At 45.8% G+C, this 22,892-nt stretch overlaps 1 protein-coding gene across 1 annotated transcript in view; it reads right to left on the bottom strand.

The window, feature by feature from the left end:
- LOC135367064 (uncharacterized) overlaps positions 1–22,892 on the bottom strand; it is a 416,498-nt gene that overhangs the window by 332,204 nt on the left and 61,402 nt on the right. The gene's annotated exons all lie outside the window — the stretch shown is intronic.

The following is a 22,892-nucleotide window of genomic DNA, read 5'->3' as shown; positions in this document are numbered from 1 at the left end:
CCCGAGAAAATAAACGCATGATCTCATTCAAACCTTATGGGTCAACATTCGACGCTATAGGGACGCTGGAATAGCAAGCCGACGTCCCGTTTGGCAGACCTTTCCCCGTTTTTTTCCCTTTTCGTCTAATAAACATATCCCCCCCCCCCCCCGCTATAGGGGTACAAGATATATAGGGCAAAGACAGTATAACTGCACAATGTACTGGAAGTTCAAGCATAGGGTTGGCTGTCAAGTGTCTTATCAATGCAGTGCCTCATTTCGCGGAGCTCGCCACGTGGAAAACAATCTTGACCAACCAACCCACGCTCATGAACTCACTCGCACTACCAGTGCATTGCACTGCTTGGGAGGTGTCGCTGGACAAGGGCTGCATCAACCCACTTGGAAAGCGAAGATATCGTAGACTTTGCAGCGGTGCGGTAGTCTCCGCTTCGCAGTTTGGAAAACCTACATTCCCAAACGCTTTCCAAGCTCTCGCTGTGCATAAAACCTGTTTTACTTTTTTTATTTTTGTCTGACACACAATCCACACATGAATCAGAACTAAACATACCGCCAATGTAGCATGCTGTGATATCAGTTAGTGATAATGACAAGGCATCACGTGACCTGTACGCGTATCACGCCCCCGGGGCTCTGTACAGACAAGATAATAAAAATTCTTTTTCCTCGCCATATGCTCCCGGATATGACTGGGATTAGTGACGCTTTCAACTTTCTCTCGAAACTTACTTGGGAGCTGCGGTACCGTTTGCCGGGTCTCCGTACGGGCGGCTTTATTGGACGAGATATCGACGGAGACGCCAGCAACGTCAGAGATGGTTGAGTACACGTGACACCGAAGCTTTACGTTATTGGTGCCTTCCCGCGTATTCCCTGCCACCGGGCAGATTTTGTCTGCTCGTCATAGAATATTCTTCAGGCTGTCCGGCTGCTTGTGTCGACTGCTAACACCGTCGCTAGGAGCGCGCCTCTTTCTCTTTTCCTAACAAATCTTCCACAGTTTCTTTTAGCGTCGTTCAGATACTCTTGACATGTCTTCCGCGATATCATCCTGACATGTATTTTCTTCGTTGCTCTCCTTCGCCGACATCTCGCCCGATAAGTCGCTGGTGCGGATATTCGGTTATAGAACATTTGTAGCGAAATTCATGCCAGGCATGTCGTTCATTACGAGAACGTCCTATGGTTTTGGGTTGACGGAGACAAGAAAAGAAAAAGCGAGAGAGAGAGGACATTCCTTCTTTAAGTTCCTCTTTCACTGTAACTTTTTCTAACTTCTCGCTGTTGAGGGCGGTTTCAACCAATCAGAGTCCCTCAGGGAGGGCGTAAGGTATGATCATGAGTCATGACGAACATAAATAAATTTACTACAATTAAATTTTCCTGCCATGCACACCTACCGATTATACAGTCACGTCATTAAACAGATATGTCCGTGTCATAACTGGGTCTATAGTTCAATTACCACATTTCGTTCAGCACCAAAGAAAACAACTTTATTTAAATAAACTGAGTGCAGTCAGCTGAACTATGGTAAGTTGATGTAGGCGAAGCTTTTATATAGATGATTCACGTCCAATGCGGTTTAGATTCCACATCAAAGCCCAGGAAGATGCACTACGAGAAGCCCCACACTTATGACGAAGAAGAATACACGGCTGCAGGAACAAGTAATCAACTTATAGCTGGAAAGCAGCCTCAATTTGTCACTGCGCCGAAGCCGTACATGAGCTCTACATATCGCGGTAACAGTCTAAGCGCGCTTCAAATATGTTTTAGCATTATATACCCGCGGCTGTCGCATTTAGTTTCTCTTCTACATCTTATGAAGCGGTATTGCCGTAAGGCTTCCGCCCACTCGATTCATTACGAAGCATTCACCCTGCAATGCTGTACTATTCAGCGTGGAGCGTGGGCTACTGTTCAAAATGGAAATTTGAAAATATGAGGCGACGACTGAATCAGCTGCCGTTTGCGACATGGCCGCAAACCTTTCAAGAGCTCCCCTCAATGGGTGTCCAATAGACCGAGTTCCGATTGGCCCCTAACGGGGTATCTCGCTTCGCACGTGCAGCATGTCGCTACGCTAGGCAGACAAACATTACGTGTAACGTCACGGCACCAGTGTTATCGTAGAATTTCGTTTAGGTAGTACAGGTAGTACATTCCCTAGTGATGCAAAAATATGGAAATTTTCCATACCGATAAATATCAGCATCGTAAAAAATAATCGATCAAATCGATTATAACATCGATTATTATTATTCATAAATTATATATATATATATATATATAAGTAAAATAATAAGACGTGGACGACAGATTACAGGAAAGTTAACAAAAACTAGATTATTTAATGGGTAATCTAACACAAATATTATAATATACTATGGAACGTTTAAAAAAACGGTCCTTTTGTCCTGACGAAGACAGTGGCACTGTCGAAACGTCGACCGTTCGTTTAAACGTTTCATAGTATATTATAGTCTTTGTGTTAGATTACCCACTAAATAAACTAGTTTTTGTTGACTTTCCTGTAATCTGTCGTCCACGTCTTATTAGTTTACTTTTATTCAACTTCGCAGCCGTCTGATATATCAACCACTTTAACGTATATATATATATAGGTATATACAGGGTGTCTTTTTTTAAACAGATTTTTCATTAAAAAACTATAAGGACTATAGACATGCTGTTTTCCCTTCTATCATCTCTGGGCCGGCGCACGTTCTTGGCCACATGTTGCTCAACCGTCAAATGACTAATTACCTAAAACCGTTTAAAACTAAAAACTAAAACTTATTACCATTTAATGCTGAAAGAAAGAAAAAAGGACAGACGACGAAAAGCAGAAAAAGATGTGGACGTTATGATATGTCCTCAATTATCGTGTGAGAAAGATTGCGGAATAACTGCAAGAATTTAGGTGATCGCGGAGGATGTCGCCCTCCTCGGATCCGCACCAGCTTGCCTGCCTCCTTCTTCTTCTTTATTCCTCGAGGAACGGAGGAACAGAATACGGGAACTCGAGGAACGCGAATACGGAGCCACGCCAGCAACAGAAAATCCTCGGTTTCGACTGCCCCGTGCGCTGCGCGCTCAATGAACTCGTTCAGCACATTCCAATGCGTCATTCGGCACGAAATGCAGCCGCGGATGATCCGCGAACTTTTAGAAGCTAACAAAGTTTCCCCCTAACGTGCATCAGATCTTTACAGGAAATATCGGCATCGTGTTGCAAAACCAATTCAAGGAAAAAAGGCGTCACGATTGGCTAAGAAACTCGTTGAGCCGCTACTTTTTTTTCATATCCCACCGCGGGAGAACCCGCCGAATTACTGATATCTATATCGATGTAATAGCGATATTCATATCGATGTGAATATCGATATTTTTATCGACAAATATCGGTATTTTTGAAGTATCGATAAATTTTCGACATCGTTCCATCCCTAAATTCCCTCACTTACCTTTGCGATCATTGATTATATTTCAATTTATTATTATTACGTTTCGATTTATTGTGGGCATTATAAATCACTGGAATCCACGCAGTTTGAAATTCCGCGCGGAGGGGAAGCATGCGCGAAAGGTGAGTGTGACGACCCGTTGTGACTTCGGCTATCGACAGTGAGTTATGTGCGCAAAGAGCACATTGAGAAAATGTGACGGCCATTGATGTACATGGAATTGGTTGGTTGGTTTTAAGAAAAAAATGAAATGTAATGAAGTTCATGCACACGGAGAGAATATATTCAATTTTACACCGATTAGTTTAATGTGGAAGATTTTGTGTAGAATGAAGTACCGGCGGTCATAACGGATCATGACTGGACTTCTTATGGCATACAAGCTACCAGACTGTCGTACTGAGCCTCCGATATGGATGCACAAAAATACTGCGAACAAGCGCCGCACACCCGAACAAAAAATGCTGCCCCGCTGATCTTTCGAATCTCTGAAACACATTTTCCGCTTTCAGACCCGCTGTGTTTTCCTTACCACCTTAGATCCTCGACCCAGGCAGCATGCACTTCACACGAGAGGCCCCCAAAACGCAAGTAGACTCCGCACGCAGTACAAAAATGCGCGGAAACCTCAAAAAGACTATACAGCAAAAAAGAAAAAGAAAGAAAGAAAGAGAGTTGGCGGCTTTGGCGCCGAAAAAGACAGAGTGCATTGGAACGCAAAAGGCTGCTGCCTCCGATGCATACCGAATCAGCGTGGGTGCCGAGCAAAGCCGGGAAAGCCCTCATGTGCATCAGGGCAACTCCAAAATCGGTTGCTGCTGCAAACGGCCCGGAGACGTGACTTGGAATCGCAGTCTCCCGCCCTCGCGCACCAATCTCCCCTTTGGCTGTGCAGCCTCAGACAACGTTTCGGAAGTAGCCCTTCCCGTCACTCCCATCGTGATTCTCTTTCCGAAACAGATATATGCTCCAACAGTCCCTTTTTGACGGCTGCGATCGGCGCGAAGTGAAAGAACGGGCCGTTTTTGACGTTTGTGTGCGCTTTTCTGCTGGCGCGCCTGTGCTAAGCAGCGTTTTATGTACAGGATGGCGCTGGCGCCGCTTTCATTTCTTGCGGTGCGATGTAGCATAGTTCGCGACAGTTCTGCGCAGAGATGTTCTATACGGTTGTGACATATCTGGCAGCGTCGAAGAAGTGATAATAGTATGATCACGGGTTAGACCACAGTGGCCAGCTTGTGGACTAATTTTGCCCACCTGAAGGTTCACACGGTACGCTGTAATTACTGTATTTACCGGATAAAGACGGCGTGTCTAAGTAGCTTGCATCCCGTTCCCAAGTTGCTGGAGTCCTCAGCCGGGATCGCCCCCGTAGCCTTGTGCCTTGTATACCGTAGACGTTCGGCAGATAGACGATTTCAGGAAATCCCAGTGCTCCTTGCGCACGCGTTGCATCCTGGGCGCTTGCTGTAATGGGGGAACTGGAGACTAGTCCTTCACATTTCGTTTTCGCTGTCCTTGACACGTCACGGACAATGGACCAAGGGAGGAGAAATCGCAACATGATGGCGAATAGCAGCAAGAAGACAATGACATAGGTCGAAGTAGACAGGACAACTGCAGTCCTTGCCCATGTCTCCTTGCAGCTATTCGCCATCATGAACCTAAACCAACTACGCCGGATTGTTCCTATTCTGGAAATCGAAACAGTTTGGGGACCTCCTTCTTTCCGATAACACAAGTTCTCAGCGGCGTTATGCACTCTGGGATTTTCTGAAGTCGTCTATTGATTTACCGAGGCCGGTATCCAGGAAGTGACAATGAGTTAATGTGACAGCTGAAAGTGTGTATCTTCGGAGACAACATAAAAATATGAGTGAGAGGCCACTTCTATATGCCGCCCTTGAACAGTCGTCACTGTATGTGGTGTTCGTGTTGTTCAGCAGTCGGTTAGGGCACCTTCTGCAACACTGGGGTGTTTTCAATCGCGTTACCACACAGGTGTACCGGGCCACGTGCCTTTAGGGGAGTGGTGCGCACGGCTGAGGTCTGTAGACCGTGACTAGAAGCTTCAGTGGTCATGTTCGCTTGACTCCGAAGCTCACTTGCTCTATCGAGCACTTGAAATGCATGCCCTTGTCGGTTCTTGTAGGAGCAGGACATCAACGTGAGTCGGCATAGGACATCCGATAACCTAAAGACTGCTTCACTGACTGCTAATTCCACGTACAATGGCGGTATTAGAGACAACGCGGCTGCACAATGGAGTCAGTGTAACACTGCAAAGAGCAAGATTTCCTTGATTTCAGGACGGGGCGACACAATGGAGACCCGAAATCAGAAAAAAATACAGACTTCAAAGTAGAATAGCCACAGGTTAAAGTGACCGAGCCTACAAAAAGGGCCTTTAGCTCTGCGAGGCAAAACGACCTCAATCAGACGTTTTGTGATTACAGCAGATGATTTACTCAAGCATCCTGACGCGCCAGAAGTCTTACAGGGCTCAAGAAGAAAGCCCAGAGAACTATTTTATCCAATATAGCAGGGCGTCGCATCAGTGAACATAAGCCTACAATTAGTGCAAATCAATTAGGGCAAGTCTTTACTGCGCAGCTTCTCAAGCGAATTCGACGCTCGTAATCAAAGTTGACTCAGGATGCAAAACGTCAAATTATATATATATTTTTTTTATGACACCATAGACGCCTTTCACGGAAGAAGAAGAAGTAAAAAAACAACAGACATCCAACGCCGTCCTGACTTCCAAAATCTCTTCAGATACCGTAACAAGATATCTCTTGAGGCGTGGAACAACCACGTTTTTAGGCACACCATTTCGAGACAAAAAAAGGCATTTTCTTGGCCAACCGAATGGAAGCTTCGAACAAGGTTTGCCAGAGTGCATCGTGCTCTGCTGTTGCCAATCGAATTGGAATTCAGGGTGGCGCTGCGATCGGCGAAGTGGATGCTTCCGTTCCACAGGGTGGCAGGGATTGCTTCCGCTATTCGTTTCAGTTCCCTCGAGCAGTGCTTCTGACCCCGACGTCGCCTTCGCACATTTTCGACACGAAGCCACGCTTTGTTCTCTGTATGCTAGACACGTGGAATATTCTCTCAGGCTATTCCCGCCACGGTTTTGCACGTGCTGATGAAACGTTGATCGATGAAGATCCTTCCTGGAATGTACAAGGTGGCTCGATTAGCTTGATAAAGTTATCCAACGTGTTGGTCGTTCAGGACCACGGACAGGACGTTATAGGACCACGTGACAGTGAGCACGTGACCAAAAATTTACCGCCAACAACGCTACCACATGTAAACCCGTTTGGCACAATGCCAGAAAATGCCAGCCAGTTAACCTTCCTCACTTCTTGTTTATAGCTGTCTCCCGTTAGTGAAACAGTGACGATCTTTCCGTTAACCATAACAACGGACGGACTGCCCTGGAACCAAAGACAGAATCCCGTGTACTCCCCACTTCGCAACGCTTAAGTACAGCTGTCGTCAGAGTTAACTTGAGCGCCATTAGGCCTGCGGTCCCTGCTGGTGCTTAGAAGAACGAACGGCGGAGGGTGTTTGGGTCTTCCCATTCCAGTTAGAGGGGGTGACCCTCGTTACGAAGGCGCTGTTTTCTGCTAGGCGCTGCCAGGGTGGAGCGGCGTTCAACTTAACTTTGACACGAGCTGTACATGATAAGGGCAATGGAAGCGATCGGGAGCAAAGAAAATTGAATCGGCGTAGCAGTGGCGGAAAAAAAAAGAGGAACGTGGACTCGAGATCAACTGGTGCCCCCGACCTGTTGACGACGTCTTAGAGCCCTGTGGCACGTTCACCGCCTGCCGCATTGGTTTTCCTTCTCCGGAACGACGGCTGCCTCCAATTTCCGCCCTCTTCCCTTCGTTCCCTCGGTGTTGAACCGCCACTTCCCCTCGACGCCAAGTCGATTTCAGGGGGGATAAACTGCGCCGCTCGGCTATTCACTGCGCGTGCGATGAGCTTCTTCGTCTTGTTGAGCTATAAGATGGAAAGATATTCGGCTCTGCAGTGCGCACGTGAAGCTGATCTTGCACATTCCCGGCTCTCGTGCACTTTAAGAAGAAGCGCGGAGAGGGGGGGGGGGGGGGGGGGGGGCTTCTTTTTCCGAAAACGTATTGTCCTCTTACAGTCGGTTTCAATGGTGAGTGGGGGACGGCGCCGGGAGGATGTAGGGATGGAACAATATCGATATCTGTGTCGATACGCTCCCCAATTGGCGGTGGTATCGATGTTTTTAAAACAAAAATATCGGTATTTTATCGAATATCGGTATATACCGTTAGAGAAACGGAATTTTTCTCCCATATATCGCCGCATATCGCTAAGCTATCGGTTCTCTTCTGCTGGATATATATTTAGCGGTAAATATCGATAGAATATAGACATTTCTCTCACGAATATCGATTATATATATCGATAAAATATCAATATTTCTAAAGGTAACTTCTCAAATGGTTTTAATATCGGTGCTTATCAACATTCTGTTACAAATATCAGTACTTAGCGATATCCCCGAACTCCGATATTGTTTCATCTCTAATATAACGAATTGAGCTGGCCCTTGTAGTGCAGCAAATAAGCTGCACTGGCTCGAGTGTGCATGTCACGCGTCCGCTTCAAACCAATGTGCGTCGCGTTTCATTGATACTTCTGTTTCCGCTCTTCGTTTCCAGGCTGAACCCACACTGGTACACTACAACAGCACCAGCTCGCGTGGCTCAGTGGTTAGCGTGCTGGCCATGTCACATCGAGACTGGGAGGCCTCGTGTCGGCCTGTGCTGTCTGGAGTTTTTTTCCTGGGTTTTTCTCAGACACTGTCGCAGTTCCCTTAGAAGTCGGCCCAGGACGCACATTCCACCACAGCGTTAGTCGTGACGATGCCCACATTTGTGAGGCCGACAACGGGGAGCTCCTTCAGAATCACCACCACCACCTCCACCACCACACCACAATGCGCTCCACGAAAACTGAATTCGCTATAAGTGAGTGACGTTGGGGTGACGTGGTATCTCTCTCTCCCTCTTTCTTCTTTTTCTTATGCTTCTTCCTTTCTTTTTATTTTATTTTTTTTGTGTACGTGTGTGGTGGGAGAGATGCCCATTGTAGGAGTAGCAGAATTCGCCATGTCACTAATTCAATTCGCTCTTTTTGTGCTTCAAATAAGAAAAAAAATGAAATCAACGTGCGTCGTTACACGCACCCAACAACGCCAGAGACAGGAAGTCGACCCCGTCTCCTCATCGTCGTCATTATCGTTCACCATCATCATATTCGTAAAAGTCGACACGTTGTCCACCAAAGTGAGGTAAATTTCAGCAAGCGAACACGTTCGCCACCGCCACGTTCATGTCCTTGTCTTTGCTTCTTTATTTATTTATTTATTTCACGATAAGAAAATTAACGGAAAATAAGAAACCTCTTTCCCCTCTTTTTATCTTGATCCACTTCAACCTTTCCCAGAGGCTTTCGCTGACGCCAGAATTCGAACCTGCGTCCTCTGGTTCTTCGCTCCTGGCGTCCGCACCTCTTTTCCCTCAGTTGGTTCAATTATAGCATAAAGTTAATGCTTACGCTTAAACTGAACTGAAAGCATAAAGTTAATTTCTGGGCGTTTGGGGCTTAAGCGCCTGTGTCGTCCCTAATTGTGGTCAGCCTCGGCCGATTCTCGTTGTTTACTGTTAATGCGAGGCAAAAAGAACAAAAATTAAACTGCAAAATACGTGGGAAGTTCACTTAAGTGAGAAATTTACGTAAATGGGCAACCATAATATGAGCGTTCCCTGCTACGAGCCCATAAAATGTTCCAAATTAAGTGTATCTTGTAAGCCTTCCGCGGAACACGCGCGCGCAGTTCCCAAGCGGTTGTTTTCCAGGCACTCGGCACGATTTTGCGTAATCAGCTTGCACAAAACTCGCAAACGTCGTTTGAGAGCAATTACAAAATCGTTTAATAATCAGTAAGCAGTAAACGGGAGGAGCACTGTAATGGCTTTCCCGAAACTGTTGCGACGATCATTTTCAACTCGTGGTGCGTCTGCCTTGAGATAGAAATAGTTGTGAAGCGAAATGGAAAGAGGTATTACCCTCCACAGAAGAAAGTATCGTGTGCCGATAATGACTGTTGCCTGTATTTTATTTTATTTCCTTTTTGCATTTTTTCTTCTCTCTTTTCGCGATGCAAAGTCGTCGAAACAGCGAGATCACTCATTTCCACTTACTGATGTCCGATGATGCTTCCAACATAAGCTTGAATGGATGAATTGTAAAAATATTATCAATATAGTTATATTAGTATAGAGAGCTAGTGTTGATCAAATAAGACAGGCGAATCATGCATTTAAAAAGTTCGAAACAAGAATGTTGAATCACAAGCCTTGGGTGAGGAGTCAACGATATTTCGATGAGAGTCTGTTCTTTTCCAAGGCTAAAATATTCTTCATACAAAAAGAGAGACACTATAATGCAGGCTGATCTGAAAAGGGACACGTGATTTATTGTCATTTTAAACCAATGATGACTAACACTTACGTAGTTGTCTCCGTCCACAGTGCCGACGCTGAGAAGTATTCCGAGATTTATATGCGCGTGAGTTTGCGTTCCTGCCATATGCAACAGGAGTCATGTGGGGTTAGCATTCCGTGTACCTAAAACAGGTCCCATAGAGGCCTTAATAAAGGCACATTCAATTAGTCGCCTGAAGCCATTCATGGCGTATACGAGGGTAAGCCCAACCTGACATCCCACGAGAGGACTGTCGACTGCGAGACCATAAGGCAATAGTTGCAGAGCGTCAAAACCTCTAGTTTCCCCCCTTCCATTATGCATCACGGGACTGCGCTATGCATGCATGCGCCGCGGCGTGGCGCTCGCTTCGTTAACTTCTATAGCCGTGTATCATTTGCATGAGGAACCGTTCGGCTAGCATCACACGCCGTAATCCGTGTGAATGCTCACAACCCCAGGTGGTATACAGGTGAGCAGGAAGAGCGTTACGTAAAGTAGATGAGCAAGACGAACACAAATTTGAACCTTGTTTGAAGTATACTGGGACATTCCAGTTTTACAAGTCAGCTGTTGCCTTACTTCTGGCATCTCAACGAATAGTTGCATTTTTTTTTTATGTCTTCAATTTTTTTTTAAGTCTTCAATGAATTTGTTAGACCAGGCAGGAATTTTGGGCAGGAAGGCAGGAAAGGTAATCCAGAAGATGTGGGTTCGAGTCCTGCAGCTGGCTAGCCTTTTCAGTGACTTCCTTCTTTCACAGGAATAAAACCTTCGATTTCCTCGTGAATCATAATAAATCTACGCGTTCAGAGAACGCAGGAATCTATTCTGCTCTCTATTCTGTTATATTATTCTATTCTATTAATTGAAAACCCCATTTCCGTCAGAACAATCGAAGACTGGAGTTCCTTACAGGGATTTGTAGTTGCTGAAGACTTCGAATTGAAGACTTTGAAAAAGCAGTTTCTGCCTATCCATTGTCAATTGTGTTTCGGTTGTTGTTAAGGCACGGGCTAAGATTTTGTATTTTGTCGTGGTTATTAACTCTTGCCTTATGTCTTGAACCAAACCAAATGAGTGGCCTAGAAAATAAAAATTATATAACAATTCACCTACTACAGACTGACTCGTCATTGATTTATTTATTTCTATTCTTAGGGTGCCCATGAACGGACGATACCTCAGCATACGTAGGACCTCACAAGCTGCTACCGATTCTTTATTATTATTTTTTACATAGTTAGCAAACAAATGGAGCAGTTACCGAAACTAAGGATAACGCGAAGCTTTCGACTCCGCTCCAGTAGCTTTACAACTAGTTAGAGAAAAAAACGTATCGCGACGGACATTAAACAAAATACGGCACACGCGATAAAAACAGATCTATCTTTGAAATCTTATTATCCGAACTTTACAATACAGCGCACTCACAACACACAATCCCAAGCAAGAGACTCAACTCCCGAACTCCGAGATTCAAGTTGCATCTATGTCTCCGATACACACCCATCTCTACATCGGTACACAAACTTTTACGATCGCAGACCTGCGCAAAAGATAATCAACGCAGCCCCTGCTGATGCCCCCCCCCCCCCCCCGCCTCCATCCTACGTTCCAATCCTTTTCATTCTAGTACAGCAAGAAATAAACGATATCGCGAGCAAGACCTGCAAGTTATATAGGAGTTGACATCATCTCATAAATGTCAAACCAACCCTGGCATCCAGCCTTAATGAGAAGGCCAGGCCTGGCACGGCCAGGGGGCGCCACCATATATTCCGCGTGCTCCTGGCGGAAGAAATCCGAACCTAATCGTAGCACGGGCGAGCCGTATTTTTTCCGAACTGTTAAACTCTGCCATCGATTCCTGCTATAAAAGGAGGATCCCCCCTTCTTCTTAACGTCTTTCCTACGTCGAAACTTTAATTGTTCGTTGAAATAAAGTTTCGTCGAAGGGAGGACGCGGAGGTCTCCAAGACGAGACGCATAAGTTTCCTGGCGGACAGCTATAGCCTCCGGGATGGGTTTAATTTTGAGGCTGCTGAGTGAATTTCGAGAAACACACTCCCTCTCGCCCTCTTTGCCTTCCCGGGGCAATTGTGGGGATTCCGTGGAGAATTAAGTCTAAAGACCGGCGCTTCCCCTTCTCGGTCGGTAGAACAGATCCCGACTTTCCCTTGACCGATTTCCACTCCTATATGCACGTGGCGGTGAGTTAAGTGGAAGGGGGGTGAGGGGGTGAGGGTGAACCTCGGTTCGTAAAAGAAAAAGAAAAGGCATGTGAGTATTGGAGTGAAATAAAACTGGTAAGGACACTGTGATGCCAATCATAATGATTAGCATGCTGCTGCGTGTTCGCTCAAATGTCACAAAAGATATATAAAAAAAGTTATATTTATTTCATTTCGTATCGTATAAATCAACCTACCTTAAAGTCTCATTACTCAAAGCATAAATGCCGCCAGTGAACGTTACGCAATTCCACGAATTTTCGAGAGGGCCCTCAAATCTTCATGGTTTCGGATTCTCCGAGACTAGGTGACGTCACAATGAGCTCTGTTGTCAATCTCCAACCAAGAGCGACCGCGCACCTACTCGGTCGCCGCTCCCCGCGTCACGTTGGAAGACTGCCAGCACCTGTGTGCTGAGGAGGCGGAAGTCGACCCCCCGGAGGAGCAATGCCGCAAGACGGGTGGCAGGATGCGTCACACTATGACGTCATACTTCTCAAACCTGGAAATTAATTTTATGCTACTTCCACCTTACATGAAGAAACAATTTAGGAAGAATACCAACGTGAGGCACGCGAATTTCAATGCCATTAATTCGGTGTTTTCGTTTTTTCCTTTTTGGTGGATTCGGCGTGTTTTTTATTGATTTTCAAGAAATCGGCATTATTCGACGTTTTTCCTGGCATGCACATGGTTTACCCGACAGTTATCGGCGAATAGAAATCACGATGCAATTTCCGCTCGTCGCTCTTTCAACATGGCTTTGTTCGCTACGGGTTGCGTTTTACGGCTAACGAAAAAATATACGGACATTTTTCACAACCATCGTATTTCGCTACGGTTTTCTCATTTGCATCAAACAACTTGCTGGGCACGTGGAGCAATTTATCTCTGTCATGTCCTGGAATGACCCCCTGTATTCTACGTTTTTCGATTAAAACCGAATGAGGGGAAAATTTATCCGGCGTATGTTTTTCGGAGTTCTTCGATGAAATCGGAAAACGCGGAACGCTGCTTACAGTATAGAAAATAGATACAGAGACGTGAAGCTGGGAGCATGTATATTCCAGTAGTACGAGCCTCTCTCGTATCATTCACATTTTAAGCCATGCATAGGGCAAAAACTTCTCAACACAAGTCCGCGGATACAATGCCATCACGAATAAGCAACAGCCATCTTATTATCTTACAGCGGATTACAAAGCATGCCCAACCCAGGCGTTGCAGTGCGCGACAGATAACTTATGCAGATTCAGAGGACACCCCGGACGGAATTACTACGTGCACCGAGAACCGTCAAAAACACATTATACTAGGCCCGCTCCGTCGTCTCCAAATCCCTGGCGTCTTTCTGTCAGGGCGGAACAGAAATTTCATTGCATGCGCAGATTTTCAAGGAAGCACGCGAGCAGAAATTTGCGATTCAAATGCAGCAGGCGCCACACAGCGGCCGCGAGCGACTCAATTCAAAACAGCTGGTTCGCATCTACGTCACAAGCGGCCCATCATTACGGGTGGGTGTGAAAACACTCATGCACTTTGTACGCATACTGTAAGTAACTGGCTGAGGGAGAGAGCGAATGAAATACATCGCTTATGACCGCAATGTAGAAGTACGAAATTCGTATCTGCAAGTGAGACAAGGCAAATCAGGAGCGAAGAGGATAGAGGAAGAAAGAAAGATGGCGTCATAGTGAAGACCGTCGACACGTGACATGAGGCTAGCGTGTGGAAATTCTTGAGGTTGCGGTAATCGCAGTGGTGCGAATACGCCCATGACCATGTCCATGTAGGATACAGAAATGAAGGCGATGGTTGCGTTGTAAATTTGTTAGCGTACGTTCAGTCTGTAATGTTAAACATGTTATAAATATTTACACGTTTAATTATATTTACACGTTAATTATATTTAATATAATTTTAAATAAACATATAATTATGCGTTAAGCATATATTTGTTTGTTTGTTTGTTTGTAAGAAAAAGAGAAATTAAAATCGTCTCCCGACGTGTTCTGCTACTCCTAATTACATTATTATTATGAATTAATATGTTCAACCATAATGAATTAAACATGTTAATCACTGACATTTCTTTTTAAAATCTGGATTAACCATAAGTGCTCCCGGCCTTGGGATAGCGCGCAACAGAAGTGTCCGTTAACTAGAGACGAATCTGAATTGAGAAAATAGTGCTTTACGAAGTGTCTTTATCGCGGCATATCTGTACAGAAAGACACGAAAAAGACAGATAATCATATTAGCAAAGTAGTTCGAAGTATTATTAGAGATTGCATTTCCTAGATATACCACGGAGTAGCAAAAACAAGGTTTTGTAATTTGAGGTCACCCCAGTGCCTTCATCACGACATCCAATGATGAACACACTTTCGTTTTTAACGTTGTGTGTTTGCCAGTGAGCCTAGGCAGAAAAGAAGAAGAAGAAGAAGAACGGGAGGGGAACAGGAAGAAAGTACCCCATCGGCTGATAGGAAGACAGTCCGCCACTAGGATTTCAGGATTTGAGTACACAGTCGCTTTAAAGAAAAGCGCCTATCGTCGCAAGAAGGAAACGTACACATGCAAGCGCTGTCCCCCCCATCACCATAGAGAACCGGAAGTTGACGTCTGCACGCTTTCACTTTGGAGCCTATGAAAAAGTTTTTTGGCTCGGCCAGTTGATATTGCGCAAAGGAAGCGCCAGTTCCTCGACCAACTTCGCCTCCGAAGAGTTTCGACGGCGTCATTCAGTCTAGTTGTCATGGAAACTGCTCCGACGGGTGCCGCAGAGCTCTCGCTAAATGATCACACCGCGCTCGGAGACAGGCGGCCCTTTTTATTCTTTTGAGGGCGAGAGAACTCGCAGAATAGTGCTATGTGTTGTCACACACCCACGCGTGGCCCTGAGATGAGGCGGTGGAAATTTGACACCTGCTATCGCATGTGTCACCTGTGAACGTTGAGAAGAACTAACTAACACACTGCTCGATACTGCCCAATGGGTTGAGAAATAAAGTCAGACGTATTAGCATCCGCGTAGCAGAGGAATTTGGTAACAATGTGGTTTTTCTTGAGACAGTTTTACGTGGAACGCCCCCATCCTTGTAGGCAAGTTCTCTCTCCAGCGAACGGACAGGTCAAATCGGCAGCAGATACTTTCTTCTGTTCATGCATGTCTGGACAATGTGGGGCTCGACAAATTACCGCAAAAAAAAAAAAAAAAAAAAAGTACCGCCTCCCGCGATGAAAGAACTGCGACGTTGTTGTTGCTCTTCCGTTCACGCGGAGACGGCTCAAATCCTGGGGCGCAATGCGGCAAATTTTAGTTCTCTTCCAGAAGATGACCTTCTGACTTTTTGCTAGAAACTCGGAAGTCAGAGGCGACCTTTGAAAGAAGAAGAAGAAAGCCACACTGAAAGCAAGAGACACGCAATTTACCCACGCTTTACCGTGTTCTCCAGCCCACCCTGCCCAGTGTGCACGTAGACCGTATTAGAAATATTACGAAACAAACGAAGTCAAGCCTGGTTGTTGTTGTTGTTGTTGTTTTTAATTATGTATTAGCGCCGCGAAGAAACTAAGCCTGGTCGTGCCGACTCGGCAACCTGCAGGCAAGAAAAACCACTGAGGCAGTGAGGGATCGTGAGATGTCACGTGCTTGCAGCTGCCGTAGCTCTGGCTCCTCTGACGTCACGTGGTTTCGGGTTTCGCGGTTTCACGTGGTTCGCGGGTTTATATCGCCGAGTACGATACGTAGAAAATAATTGTTTTTTCTTTAAATACCCTCGTGTGCAGTACATTGTGTGTGCAGTGCATTAAGTAATCAACCATATTTATCGAAGTGGTACAACATCTTTAACTTGACGGTGGTACCCGTTCCAGTCGATTTCGGAACTACAGTGTCATCTTCCATTTCACTAAAAGCGCTAAAAAACAGGACAACGATTGTCCCGTTTTTAGCGCTTTTAGTGAAATGGAAGTATCTTACCAACAAGCCCAAGTGAACGTTTTAGTGTGTGTCATCTTATTCCTCGTGGACCACAGACCACGATATCGAAAATCCCACGCGAATGAGTTGCGCAGTTTGACTGCTATTCGATGGAACGCATGACAAGAGCAGGCGCCGGGTGTTGAAAGTATTCCGGAATTCCCTCTCTGGAAAAACGAGAAAACGCCACTCTCTAAGAACCAATGAGGGCGCGTCCTTGAGAAAAGGAATGCCGCGGCCGTGCTGACGTCCCATAGAGTTGGGGGGCATCTAGTCGGCGCCTTTCCTCATCTAAACGCCGCCCTCTCACTCCTCCGCTTAGGGAGTGACGTCATGCCGCCGGCGCTTCTGCGGCCACGGAAGCAGCGCTGATCTTTAAAATTCGTTTATTTAATATATAGGCACTCTCTGGACGAAAAAAAATTAGCCGGGTAGATCGTCGGCCGATGCCGGACATAGTGGTATCGGTATCACAGATGGGTTTCCGGATGTGACCGTCCCTTTTAAGCAACTAAACTAGGAAGCAACGAAAGAACCCGAAGAGAAACAAGAAAACAAACCAACAAAAGCTTGCGGTGTTCCTTCTAAATACGTTAACCCGACACCATACGTTCACTTTGGTGTAAGGCATACTCTAGAGCACAATAATTGCTGACATGGCCATCTCGATGTGCTGACGCGTGTCAACACAGGCAAACATTGAAATTATCTCAACCTATTATACACAGTTCTTCGATGCATAATCACAAAAATGAAAACACTGCCAACAGACCGCACACCTATCATCCGTCTCGAAATAGACCGTCACATAGCACTCGAAAACAGTAACAAATATTGTCCGCTCGTAGTTAGCACCATGTCGTTCGCCCGTCCAGCTACAGTTCCGCGAAAAACATTTTTTTTTTTTTTCAGTCCCCTCGCAGCGGCGAAGGTTTGCACGCAACGTTTTTTACAGACGATCTTCAGGGAATCATTTCGTTTGGAACGCACAAACGGAATTTCGTTAAGACAAAAAATAAGTAACAAAAACGTATAGGTTCCTCTGCAGCACACACATATATGGATAATGACCGTATCTATTCGATATATACCAGTCTGGCTCGATCAAGATTGTTCCTCAGGGATCAATGTGATTGCATCGTCGCAAGTTACCGGTCCCCCCCCCCCTCCCTCGTTTTCTCCGGAATGAAGCTGTAATGAAAAAAGAAAAACCGAAACGGGAGAACGGAGGGTGTATATAGTGGAAGCGTTAGTTGCAGAGCTACGCTCGCAATGCTTCGGAATAAAGTTATGTCTCTATTTATTCCGTGCAATGTGATGCATTGCCTCTGTAGCCTGCAATGACAGAATGCGAACAACTATGTGTGTTTCATCTGAAAGAAAGCAACCTTTCTGATGTACATCACAGATGCACCGATGAAGCGAGAACATTGTGAGCAACTGTATGGGAGTGATGTTCGCCGTACCACATCATTAAATCACACGATTCATTTTTCAATACAAGCTTCAAACACGACAATGTCGGAGCTATAAATAAATAAGGATCCGTGGCTTCGCGTAGGGAGGCAACTGTGATTCTAGTTAAAAGTTAATTACATCGAAGCAAAATTAGATGGGTACAGCTGGTTCAGCGTGCAGTTTCGTAATTAGCGAGATCACCGTGTTGTGTACCCGACAAGCATCATCATCATCCACTATTTCAAATTTGATTATTATATAGTGTGCGAGTAATTGCTCCGTCCAGCGTGAAACTCTACTCTACTGTATACTCTACTCTAGCACATCACCGCAGCAAGAACGCAACGAGATGCTGGGGGTAGCACACGTCCTGTAAAGGGTGCTTTCCATCACAATCAGACATGTCGTGGGAAAGCGCACTTTACAAAGTGATCCGCATTCTTAACAAGGGACGTCGCCGCATAACACGTTGTGGGTTATCCAACAGTCATTCGGAATACCAAAGTAACTGGTGCAAGTGATGTGGAGTTGCGGGCCTCACACTATAGTGAGGCCAAAATCTACATTTTAATTTTTATTAAAATCAAATCAAATCAGAATAATAATGTCGTTTTCTTTCCTGATTTGTTGATGTGATGTCATGTGGCAGTGTACGCCTCGTTTTGCCCAATTTCGACGTACAACAATTAATACAAAAATGTGCGCACTTCACCAAATAAGGACATCCTGAGTCACAGGAACGTTTCGAAATCATATCCATGGGATGATGCAGCACATGTCATGCTTTTTAGAGTAGCCACGTGTTCGCGCCGGCTAGACGAGACTGAAAATATTACCCAATTTGTTGTTTTCTTTCCCTCCTTTTCTTTCTTTCGTGTCAACGTGCTGAAGCTTCACGTATCTTGGGAAACAAAGCTGAAATTGCGCCATATATTTCCTTCCATAGCGAAGAATGTCTCGAGAGAAAACGCTCTCATATTTTCCAATCACCTGACGCCGTCGTCGGGTCCTGCGCCATTCGCCGCAATCTCAAAGTCTCAAACCCGATACGTCCAACAGCAACTCTTTATCCACCGTGCCAATCCATCATTAAAAAATCAGGAACGGAGAGCGTCGGAAAAAGCCCAAGCAACATATCTTCCATACTTTGTAAACGCCACGCAAGTCGTTCGAGTGTATATTTTAACAGCTTCTTCTGACGCCAACCTTCCTGTCAAATGCAAAATAAAGCGAGTCCCCGAGGACGCCGATTCCACGAAAACAGATTGATCACTGTTCCACGGAGCGTAACAAAATGCGAGAGAGAAAGAAAAAAAGAAGTGAGAGATTGAGGAAACGTTTCTATATTGAAGAAAAAGAAGGAAGAGGGCGGTGTGTAAAGTGAGAGAGAGAGAGAGAGGAAAGGCCACGGAGGAATTACCCATATACAGTATATAAGTAGCGCAAAAAAAACGAGAACAAAAAACAGAGGGTGTGGAGGGTATCTCATTAGCGAATCTTAGAGGGCGCTGATGACACTCGCCGTGCGTTTTAATACCTCGCCTGCTTCCCTTCAATGGGTGCAGCTAGCTTGCGCAGGAATAATGCGAGTCAACGGGCTTTGGTAGGAACGAAATATGCCAAAACGTGTGCCAAAACGTGTACAAAAATATGCCGTCTTGAGAGGCGAATAGGGGCGTCACATTAATGATAAGCTATCTCATAAGCTATATTTCTGGTTGTTTCTCTGCTGTGGCAGCATTACTCGCAGCAAAGTTTTGCCCGTACAGAGCTATTTTTGAAAGCTGCTTTGTCCAGCGTTGTCTACTTTTAACGCTAAGGTACATTAACTCTCCCGCAAGTCCGCACATAACAGTTTTACTTTCATGCAGATTCCGTTTGAAGCTACGCAAGTGACGTGCCCCCCCCCCCCTCCCAAACAGGTTCATTATGGTTCAATCATCCCAGCGATGATTGGTTGATGGTAACAACCATACGACTAGTGCAAGACGCAATCATTAGCTTTACGAACAAAGTGTCACCGATGATGAGGATCTTGTAACAAGGTTCGCTGGCGTCGTTTTATCTTCAACATGAAGAGTTACTTGTGCGGCGTGCCAACAGAAAACCTGGTACGCCCAGATATGTTTTGAACCAGCGTTCTCTCTTGAATACTTCGATATGCCCCAACTTGACATGCGTAACATGTATCACAATGTTGTTTCCAAAGCATTTAACATTACTGAAGGTGCAAGAAAGTGAGATTGAACACGGAACCCGTGCTTTATTCATCAAGCAATCAATTAGGATGCACCGTGTGCAATATTTTCCCTGTGCGACGTATTGTCACTGCGCAATCAAATTTACAAAAATGCCCGGAGAAAGTATTCATTGGCCCTGCCCTATCTCGTCGCGTGACGTCATCAGGCCCGCGTGGGGAACTGCCCAAAGCTCTCACTGCTCACCAAATATTCGTCTGCTATACTACGGCGCTTCTGCAGGGCTACGTCACGAGTCACCTGACCGGCCCTCCTCCCATCGCGGCTGCGAACGTCACGAGGTGACGTCGACTCCCCTCGTTCACTTACACGGTCCTTGGAGAAGTGTAGGGTATTTATAGAGGTCGTGCAAGAGTAGAGGCGTCTCGTGCGCGCGCTACAGGTCAGCTGTTTTCGTGGTTCTTTACAAGACCTCTTGTTATTTGTTGCGCAACACGTCGCTTTCAAAAATAAATAAAATAAAAAATAAGAATAATGATGGAGGGGGATATATTTATTAGACAAAAGGAAAAAAAGGGGGAAAGATCAGCCAAACGGGACGCCGGCTTGCTATTCCGCAAAGAAAAAAGAAAAATAAATGATGGAGGGGCATTGCGGGGGGGGGGGGGGGGGGGGCTGCTCCTTTGAGGAACGGACTCCAAACTACGCTTACCTACAATAGACGTAACGGGAGCGCATTTTATAGAGGTTGCTCCAGCCTCAGCAAAAGTATGAAGGCTCAACCTTATTGAAAAATCTTACAAAATTTCTTTGTAAGATTTTTTTGTAAGGAAGGGGGAAACAGTACGTACTGCTGATACTTGCAACGTTCGCATAGACGTGTTGACTTGTATTATCGTGCAACGGCAGCTTGACCCCCTGCTATTAAAATCGCGTTCGAGACACGCTGACGAAAGCAGCGGCGTTGATTTCGTCCTTTCATCGCAAGGTATTGTGGCTTTTATGAACGTCATTCCCTTCTACATAAGCGAGTTATATTGAAGCCTTGCTTCACAAAACACGACGCAGAATGGGACGGCTCTTTAAATAGCGTCTGTAAGGAAAACGGGTTTCTTTTCGGTCTACTAAATTTGCTAGCAGCGGTCTCTTTCAGTTGCCCCTTTATTTGTTCTTTTCTTTTTTCTTTTTGAGACGAAACGCGCGCGCTGTAAGCCTGTTTTGATTTTCAGCGTACTTCTTATAAGAATGCTTAAATGGCATTTGAATTTCCGACAGCGCTTTAGAAGGGCTGAATACGACAGACGAAAGCTCGAACGATGCACATTGTCGTTACATTTTTATGAACCGGAAAAATTCAAATGTGAAGCGATGTCAGCCAGATCGTGCGTGGGAAGAAACACTTCAATGCTGCCTTCAATATCCGAATATATATTCCCCACGGGTTCAGTACATATGCAAATAAGACGCAACAAAGACGCGCAGCAAAGACAGACGCCTAGCTATGTTACGCTTCCGTTACCCTGAGGCGACGTTCCCCGTAACAATGCAGCGGAATATTCCAAAAACGCCGTACTTTTCTGGTGCCGCGTAAGCGCGAACGCACTACGTCATATCTTTTCGTGCACCGCCGACGCCACCTAGATATACAGAAGGTCTGACTAATGCCTCCTCTCCCTCCTTCGCTACGTGAACACATGTTATCAGAATTCGTCTGCTGCCACGATTCGCCGTTCTGCGAATTCAAGAAGTAGCGAATGAGTGTCACTAACTTCGCAAATTTGAACATGCTGACTGAAAGCGCAACATATTTCCAGCAAATTAGATTTCAGAAAAATATGGGGCCGTTCTGCGCTTTATTTTATTTTCCAATTTAGTAGGCGGGGACGTTCACTACTCGCAGACGACAGTGGCTGCCCTCGGCTGCGTGCGGCTCGCAGACGACAGTGGCTGTCCATGCGGCAGACGGCGGCTCGTCTCCATGGCAACACGAAACACGCCACAGAAAGCATGTGTGTTTTTAAAATGGACACCACGACCCTACATGGTCACGTGACCAGCTCGCGTGGCACAGTGGTTAGCGTGCTGGCCATGTCACGTCGAGACTGGGAGGTACCCGGGTTCGAATCCCGGTGCCGGCTGTGTTGTCTTGGGTTTTTTCCTGGGATTTCCTGAGACGCTTCCAGACATATGTCGGCAAAGTTCACATTCCCCCAGAGTGTCAGTCGTGACGTCGCACACCTCTGTGAGGCCGAGAACGGCGAGCCCATTCACCATCACCACCACCACCACCACAGGGTCACATGGCGAACGTTGCATTTGCCCTCCGCCCAATGTGAATGATGATGATGATGTAAACTTAACGCCTTTCCCTTAGAAACACACGACATACATCAAATCCAATATCCAGAATCTATCATACTCTTCAAGCAAACGCCTCATCGAACCGAAACAGAGGTCTCGCCTAAAGTCGGTTCAAATACTTCATCAACCTCTCCGGCTTCTGTTACTCCGAAAACACAGTGTATCTTCTTCGAGCATGAAATACAACAACAAACAAAAGAAGTGACAATGAATGAGGAACATGAACATAAAACACATCCATCTCGGCTACACGAGGAATACCGGACCATGCAACCAAGAGAGAGGCAAAACGCTTTCATCATCTTCTGCCATCAAGATAGACCAGTCTCATTTACTACGTATCGCCCAGAATAGAAAGCCTCTAGCAATTTCTGCTGACTCTAAGCGCGCGAGCGAGCGAGCGAGCGCGCGCGGGCGTACATTTCCAGGCGGCACCTTCATAAAACTGGCCCAATCCCAATCAGAACTAATTGCGGAGTTGGGAAGAGTGGCCTAACGATAGCCGTAAACAAGACAGGCCTTAAGAGATATCAGGCGCCCGAACCACGGCTCCTTGTGCCTCCCTTGCAAGTAATGTCCAGCCATTTCACAACACCGAGATCTCCACACAGGGAGATAAAAATGACGAGGACTTAAGACGCGC

The sequence above is a fragment of the Ornithodoros turicata genome, chromosome 8, assembly GCF_037126465.1.
Source record: "Ornithodoros turicata isolate Travis chromosome 8, ASM3712646v1, whole genome shotgun sequence".
Classification (NCBI taxonomy): Eukaryota; Metazoa; Arthropoda; class Arachnida; order Ixodida; family Argasidae; genus Ornithodoros; species Ornithodoros turicata.
Note: the sequence above shows the minus strand (reverse complement) of the source record. Positions and strands in the feature narration are given on the sequence as shown.